The 8,630-nt window shown below is 46.5% G+C and overlaps 1 protein-coding gene across 2 annotated transcripts in view; it reads right to left on the reverse strand.

The window, feature by feature from the left end:
• Window positions 1–8,630, reverse strand: part of LOC116364190 (receptor-type tyrosine-protein phosphatase O-like) — an 87,888-nt gene that overhangs the window by 64,853 nt on the left and 14,405 nt on the right. The gene's annotated exons all lie outside the window — the stretch shown is intronic.

Genomic DNA, 8,630 nt, shown 5'->3' on the forward strand with positions numbered 1-8,630 from the left:
GTGCTCTAACCCTATGGGCCCTGGTCTACAGTAGTGACCTACCCCTATGGGTCCTGGTCTAAAGTAGTGCTCTAACCCTATGGGCCCTGGTCTAAAGTAGTGCCCTACCCCTATGGGCCCTGGTCTACAGTAGTGACCTACCCCTATGGGCCCTGGTCTAAAGTAGTGCCCTACCCCTATGGGCCCTGGTCTAAAGTAGTGCCCTACCCCTATGGGCCCTGGTCTACAGTAGTGACCTACCCCTATGGGTCCTGGTCTAAAGTAGTGCTCTAACCCTATGGGCCCTGGTCTACAGTAGTGACCTACCCCTATGGGCCCTGGTCTACAGTAGTGACCTACCCCTATGGGTCCTGGTCTAAAGTAGTGCCCTACCCCTATGGGCCCTGGTCTAAAGTAGTGCCCTACCCCTATGGGCCCTGGTCTAAAGTAGTGCCCTACCCCTATGGGTCCTGGTCTAAAGTAGTGCCCTACCCCTATGGGCCCTGGTCTAAAGTAGTGCCCTACCCCTATGGGCCCTGGTCTAAAGTAGTTCCCTACCCCTATGGGCCCTGGTCTAAAGTAGTGCCCTACCCCTATGGGCCCTGGTCTAAAGTAGTGCCCTACCCCTATGGGCCCTGGTCTAAAGTAGTGCCCTACCCCTATGGGCCCTGGTCTAAAGTAGTGCACTACCCCTATGGACCCTGGTCTAAAGTAGTGCACTACCCCTATGGGCCCTGGTCTAAAGTAGTGCCCTACCCCTATGGGCCCTGGTCTAAAGTAGCGCTACCCCTATGGGCCCTGGTCTAAAGTAGTGCCCTACCCCTATGGGTCCTGGTCTAAAGTAGTGCCCTACCCCTATGGGCCCTGGTCTAAAGTAGTGCCCTACCCCTATGGGCCCTGGTCTAAAGTAGTGCCCTACCCCTATGGGCCCTGGTCTAAAGTAGTGCCCTACCCCTATGGGCCCTGGTCTAAAGTAGTGCCCTACCCCTATGGGCCCTGGTCTAAAGTAGTGCCCTACCCCTATGGGCCCGGGTCTACAGTAGTGACCTACCTCAATGGGCCCTGGTCTAAAGTAGTGCACTACCCCTATGGACCCTGGTCTAAAGTAGTGCACTACTAGTAGTATAGTGTCTGAGACCATGTCTATAATAACAGGTTAGAGACCAGCCCAGGTAGTATAGTGTCTGAGACCATGTCTATAATAACAGGTTAGAGACCAGCCCAGGTAGTATAGTGTCTGAGAGACCATGTCTATAATAACAGGTTAGAGACCAGCCCAGGTAGTATAGTGTCTGAGACCATGTCTATAATAACAGGTTAGAGACCAGCCCAGGTAGTATAGTGTCTGAGACCATGTCTATAATAACAGGTTAGAGACCAGCCCAGGTAGTATAGTGTCTGAGGGACCATGTCTATAATAACAGGTTAGAGACCAGCCCAGGTAGTATAGTGTCTGAGACCATGTCTATAATAACAGGTTAGAGACCAGCCCAGGTAGTATAGTGTCTGAGACCATGTCTATAATAACAGGTTAGAGACCAGCCCAGGTAGTATAGTGTCTGAGACCATGTCTATAATAACAGGTTAGAGACCAGCCCAGGTAGTATAGAGTCTGAGAGACCATGTCTATAATAACAGGTTAGAGACCAGCCCAGGTAGTATAGTGTCTGAGAGACCATGTCTATAATAACAGGTTAGAGACCAGCCCAGGTAGTATAGTGTCTGAGAGACCATGTCTATAATAACAGGTTAGAGACCAGCCCAGGTAGTATAGTGTCTGAGAGACCATGTCTATAATAACAGGTTAGAGACCAGCCCAGGTAGTATAGTGTCTGAGACCATGTCTATAATAACAGGTTAGAGACCAGCCCAGGTAGTATAGTGTCTGAGGGACTCACCGATGACTAATGATAACAGGTTAGAGACCAGCCCAGGTAGTATAGTGTCTGAGAGACCATGTCTATAATAACAGGTTAGAGACCAGCCCAGGTAGTATAGTGTCTGAGAGACCATGTCTATAATAACAGGTTAAAGACCAGCCCAGGTAGTATAGTGTCTGAGAGACCATGTCTATAATAACAGGTTAGAGACCAGCCCAGGTAGTATAGTGTCTGAGACCATGTCTATAATAACAGGTTAGAGACCAGCCCAGGTAGTATAGTGTCTGAGGGACCATGTCTATAATAACAGGTTAGAGACCAGCCCAGGTAGTATAGTGTCTGAGACCATGTCTATAATAACAGGTTAGAGACCAGCCCAGGTAGTATAGTGTTTGAGAGACCATGTCTATAATAACAGGTTAGAGACCAGCCCAGGTAGTATAGTGTCTGAGAGACCATGTCTATAATAACAGGTTAGAGACCAGCCCAGCTAGTATAGTGTCTGAGACCATGTCTATAATAACAGGTTAGAGACCAGTCCAGGTAGTATAGTGTCTGAGAGACCATGTCTATGATAACAGGTTAGAGACCAGTCCAGGTAGTATAGTGTCTGAGAGACCATGTCTATGATAACAGGTTAGAGACCAGCCCAAGTAGTATAGTGTCTGAGACCATGTCTATAATAACAGGTTAGAGACCAGCCCAGGCTGGCAGGCTTGTTTTCGAGTTGCTGTGCGTTTTGTTGCTAACCTGTTTTGCTACCTGACAACTTTACGGTTTTCACTTTTTAATTACCGTTCATATATTTATTTATTTTTTCCTCAACTTTTTCACTCCGGACGCTTTATCTGGACACGATTCGTCAGGACCTCCAACAGCCGAAGCTAAGTAGTAACATTAACATGATGACTTCTAATTGCAGCCGCTGTACTCGGCTTACGGCGAGGATAGCTGTGCTGCAAGCCCAGCTTCAGACGCAATCGTTAGGCAAGGGTAATTTCAGTGTAGGAAAGGATGAAATAGCGTCTGTGGCACCAGTAAGTACAGATAGTAGTGTAAATCCCCTGGCACAGTCCCCGCAGCCGGACAACTTTCTCACGGTTTCTGGAAGGAAATGCTGTAGGAACGCTCAACCGGTGTCGCTCATTCAGCCGACAGAAACTTTCAACCGGTTTTCCCCATTAAGCAGCGGGTCGGAGTCAGAGGCCGATTCTTCTCTGGTCTCTACTCCTCCCGTTACCGGGTCTGAGACGCCGAAGCTTGCCACCATTAGCTCTGACAAATTGAAAACTCTAGTCATTGGCGACTCCATTACCCGCAGTATTAGACTTAAAGCGAATCATCCAGCGATCATACACTGTTTACCCGGGGGCAGGGCTACCGACGTTAAGGCTAATCTGAAGATGGTGCTGGCTAAAGCTAAAACTGGCGAGTGTAGAGAGTATAGAGATATTGTTATCCACGTCGGCACCAACGATGTTAGGATGAAACAGTCAGAAATCACTAAGCGCAACATAGCTTCTGCGTGCATATCAGCTAGAAAGATGTGTCGGCATCGAGTAATTGTCTCTGGCCCCCTCCCAGTTAGGGGGAGTGATGAGCTCTACAGCAGAGTCTCACAACTCAATCGCTGGTTGAAAACTGTTTTCTGCCCCTCCCAAAAGTTAGAATTTGTAGATAATTGGCCCTCTTTCTGGGACTCACCCACAAACAGGACCAAGCCTGACCTGCTGAGGAGTGACGGACTCCATCCTAGCTGGAGGGGTGCTCTCATCTTATCTACCAACATAGACAGGGCTCTAACTCCTCTAGCTCCACAATGAAATAGGGTGCAGGCCAGGCAGCAGGCTGTTAGCCAGCCTGCCAGCATAGTGGAGTCTGCCATTAGCACAGTCAGTGTAGTCAGCTCAGCTATCACCATTGAGACCGTGTCTGTGCCTCGACCTAGGTTGGGCAAAACTAAACATGGCGGTGTTCGCCTTAGCAATCTCACTAGGATAAAGACCACCTCCATTCCTGTCATTACTGAAAGAGATCATGATACCTCACATCTCAAAATAGGGCTACTTAATGTTAGATCCCTTACTTCAAAGGCAATTATAGTCAATGAACTAATCACTGATCATAATCTTGATGTGATTGGCCTGACTGAAACATGGCTTAAGCCTGATGAATTTACTGTTTTAAATGAGGCCTCACCTCCTGGCTACACTAGTGACCATATCCCCCGTGCATCCCGCAAAGGCGGAGGTGTTGCTAACATTTACGATAGCAAATTTCAATTTACAAAAAAAAAAATGACATTTTCGTCTTTTGAGCTTCTAGTCATGAAATCTATGCAGCCTACTCAATCACTTTTTATAGCTACTGTTTACAGGCCTCCTGGGCCATATACAGCGTTTCTCACTGAGTTCCCTGAATTCCTATCGGACCTTGTAGTCATAGCAGATAATATTCTAATCTTTGGTGACTTTAATATTCACATGGAAAAGTCCACAGACCCACTCCAAAAGGCTTTCAGAGCCATCATCGACTCAGTGGGTTTTGTCCAACATGTCTCTGGACCCACTCACTGTCACAGTCATACGCTGGACCTAGTTTTGTCCCATGGAATAAATGTGGTGGATCTTAATGTTTTTCCTCATAATCCTGGACTATCGGACCACCATTTTATTACGTTTGCAATTGCAACAAATAATCTGCTTAGACCCCAACCAAGGAACATCAAAAGTCGTGCTATAAATTCACAGACAACACAAAGATTCCTTGATGCCCTTCCAGACTCCCTCTGCCTACCCAAGGACGCCAGAGGACAAAAATCAGTTAACCACCTAACTGAGGATCTCAATCTAACCCTGCGCAATACCCTAGATGCAGTTGCACCCCTAAAAACAAAAAAATGTCTCATAAGAAACTAGCTCCCTGGTACACAGAAAATACCCGAGCTCTGAAGCAAGCTTCCAGAAAATTGGAACGGAAATGGCGCCACACCAAACTGGAAGTCTTCCGACTAGCTTGGAAGGACGGTACCGTGCAGTACCGTAGAGCCCTTACTGCTGCTCGATCATCCTATTTTTCTAACTTAATTGAGGAAAATAAGAACAATCCGAAATTCCTTTTTAATACTGTCGCAAAGCTAACTAAAAAGCAGCATTCCCCAAGAGAGGATGACTTTCACTTTAGCAGTGATAAATTCATGAACTTCTTTGAGGAAAAGATTATGATTATTAGAAAGCAAATTACGGACTCCTCTTTAAACCTGCGTATTCCTCCAAACCTCAGTTGTCCTGAGTCTGCACAACTCTGCCAGGACCTAGGATCAAGAGAGACGCTCAAGTGTTTTAGTACTATATCTCTTGACACAATGATGAAAATAATCATGGCCTCTAAACCTTCAAGCTGCATACTGGACCCTATTCCAACTAAACTACTGAAAGAGCTGCTTCCTGTGCTTGGCCCTCCTATGTTGAACATAATAAACGGCTCTCTATCCACTGGATGTGTACCAAACTCACTAAAAGTGGCAGTAATAAAGCCTCTCTTGAAAAAGCCAAACCTTGACCCAGAAAATATAAAAAACTATCGGCCTATATCGAATCTTCCATTCCTCTCAAAAATTTTAGAGAAGGCTGTTGCGCAGCAACTCACTGCCTTCCTGAAGACAAACAATGTATACGAAATGCTTCAGTCTGGTTTTAGACCCCATCATAGCACTGAGACGGCACTTGTGAAGGTGGTAAATGACATTTTAATGGCATCGGACCGAGGCTCTGCATCTGTCCTCGTGCTCCTAGACCTTAGTGCTGCTTTTGATACCATCGATCACCACATTCTTTTGGAGAGATTGGAAACCCAAATTGGTCTACACGGACATGTTCTGGCCTGGTTTAGATCTTATCTGTCGGAAAGATATCAGTTTGTCTCTGTGAATGGTTTGTCCTCTGACAAATCAACTGTAAATTTCGGTGTTCCTCAAGGTTCCGTTTTAGGACCACTATTGTTTTCACTATATATTTTACCTCTTGGGGATGTTATTCGAAAACATAATGTAAACTTTCACTGCTATGCGGATGACACACAGCTGTACATTTCAATGAAACATGGTGAAGCCCCAAAATTGCCCTCGCTAGAAGCATGTGTTTCAGACATAAGGAAGTGGATGGCTGCAAACTTTCTACTATTAAACTCGGACAAAACAGAGATGCTTGTTCTAGGTCCCAAGAAACAAAGAGATCTTCTGTTGAATCTGACAATTAATCTTAATGGTTGTACAGTCGTCTCAAATAAAACTGTGAAGGACCTCGGCGTTACTCTGGACCCTGATCTCTCTTTTGAAGAACATATCAAGACTATTTCGAGGACAGCTTTTTTCCATCTACGTAACATTGCAAAAATCAGAAACTTTCTGTCCAAAAATGATGCAGAAAAATTAATCCATGCTTTTGTCACTTCTAGGTTAGACTACTGCAATGCTCTATTTTCCGGCTACCCGGATAAAGCACTAAATAAACTTCAGTTAGTGCTAAATACGGCTGCTAGAATCCTGACTAGAACCAAAAAATTTGATCATATTACTCCAGTGCTAGCCTCTCTACACTGGCTTCCTGTCAAAGCAAGGGCTGATTTCAAGGTTTTACTGCTAACCTACAAAGCATTACATGGGCTTGCTCCTACCTATCTCTCTGATTTGGTCCTGCCGTACATACCTATACGTACGCTACGGTCACAAGACGCAGGCCTCCTAATTGTCCCTAGAATTTCTAACCAAACAGCTGGAGGCAAGGCTTTCTCCTATAGAGCTCCATTTTTATGGAACGGTCTGCCTACCCATGTCAGAGACGCAAACTCGGTCTCAACCTTTAAGTCTTTACTGAAGACTCATCTCTTCAGTGGGTCATATGATTGAGTGTAGTCTGGCCCAGGAGTGGGAAGGTGAACGGAAAGGCTCTGGAGCAACGAACCGCCCTTGCTGTCTCTGCCTGGCCGGTTCCCCTCTTTCCACTGGGATTCTCTGCCTCTAACCCTATTACAGGGGCTGAGTCACTGGCTTGCTGGGGCTCTCTCATGCCGTCCCTGGAGGGGGTGCGTCACCTGAGTGGGTTGATTCACTGTTGTGGTCATCCTGTCTGGGTTGGCGCCCCCCCCCCCCCCTTGGGTTGTGCCGTGGCGGAGATCTTTGTGGGCTATACTCAGCCTTGTCTCAGGATGGTAAGTTGGTGGTTGAAGATATCCCTCTAGTGGTGTGGGGGCTGTGCTTTGGCAAAGTGGGTGGGGTTATATCCTTCCTGTTTGGCCCTGTCCGGGGGTGTCCTCGGATTGGGCCACAGTGTCTCCTGACCCCTCCTGTCTCAGCCTCCAGTATTTATGCTGCAGTAGTTTATGTGTCGGGGGGCTGGGGTCAGTTTGTTATATCTGGAGTACTTCTCCTGTCCTATTCGGTGTCCTGTGTGAATCTAAGTGTGCGTTCTCTAATTCTCTCCTTCTCTCTTTCTTTCTCTCTCTCGGAGGACCTGAGCCCTAGGACCATGCCCCAGGACTACCTGACATGATGACTCCTTGCTGTCCCCAGTCCACCTGGCCATGCTGCTGTTCCAGTTTCAACTGACCTGAGCCCTAGGACCATGCCCCAGGACTACCTGACATGATGACTCCTTGCTGTCCCCAGTCTACCTGGCCATGCTGCTGCTCCAGTTTCAACTTCCACCTGACTGTGCTGCTGCTCTAGTTTCAACTGTTCTGCCTTATTATTATTCGACCATGCTGGTCATTTATGAACATTGAACATCTTGACCATGTTCTGTTATAATCTCTACCCGGCACAGCCAGAAGAGGACTGGCCACCCCACATAGCCTGGTTCCTCTCTAGGTTTCTTCCTAGGTATTGGCCTTTCTAGGGAGTTTTTCCTAGCCACCGTGCTTCTCCACCTGCATTGCTTGCTGTTTGGGGTTTTAGGCTGGGTTTCTGTACAGCACTTTGAGATATCAGCTGATGTACGAAGGGCTATATAAATACATTTGATTTGATTTGATTTGATTTGAGGTAGTATAGTGTCTGAGACCATGTCTATGATAACAGGTTAGAGACCAGCCCAGGTAGTAAAGTGTCTGAGACCATGTCTATAATAACAGGTTAGAGACCAGCCCAGGTAGTATAGTGCCTGAGACCATGTCTATAATAACAGGTTAGAGACCAGCCCAGGTAGTATAGTGTCTGAGACCATGTCTATAATAACAGGTTAGAGACCAGCCCAGGTAGTATAGTGTCTGAGAGACCATGTCTATAATAACAGGTTAGAGACCAGCCCAGGTAGTATAGTGTCTGAGAGACCATGTCTATAATAACAGGTTAGAGACCAGCCCAGGTAGTATAGTGTCTGAGAGACCATGTCTATAATAACAGGTCTGAGACCAGTCCAGGTAGTATAGTGTCTGAGACCATGTCTATAATAACAGGTCTGAGACCAGTCCAGGTAGTATAGTGTCTGAGAGACCATGTCTATAATAACAGGTCTGAGACCAGTCCAGGTAGTATAGTGTCTGAGAGACCATGTCTATAATAACAGGTTAGAGACCAGTCCAGGTAGTATAGTGTCTGAGACCATGTCTATAATAACAGGTTAGAGACCAGTCCAGGTAGTATAGTGTCTGAGACCATGTCTATAATAACAGGTTAGAGACCAGTCCAGGTAGTATAGTGTCTGAGACCATGTCTATAATAACAGGTTAGAGACCAGCCCAGGTAGTATAGTGTCTGAGGGACCATGTCTATAA

This window comes from Oncorhynchus kisutch, unplaced genomic scaffold (assembly GCF_002021735.2).
Source record: "Oncorhynchus kisutch isolate 150728-3 unplaced genomic scaffold, Okis_V2 scaffold1019, whole genome shotgun sequence".
NCBI classification, from domain to species: Eukaryota; Metazoa; Chordata; class Actinopteri; order Salmoniformes; family Salmonidae; genus Oncorhynchus; species Oncorhynchus kisutch.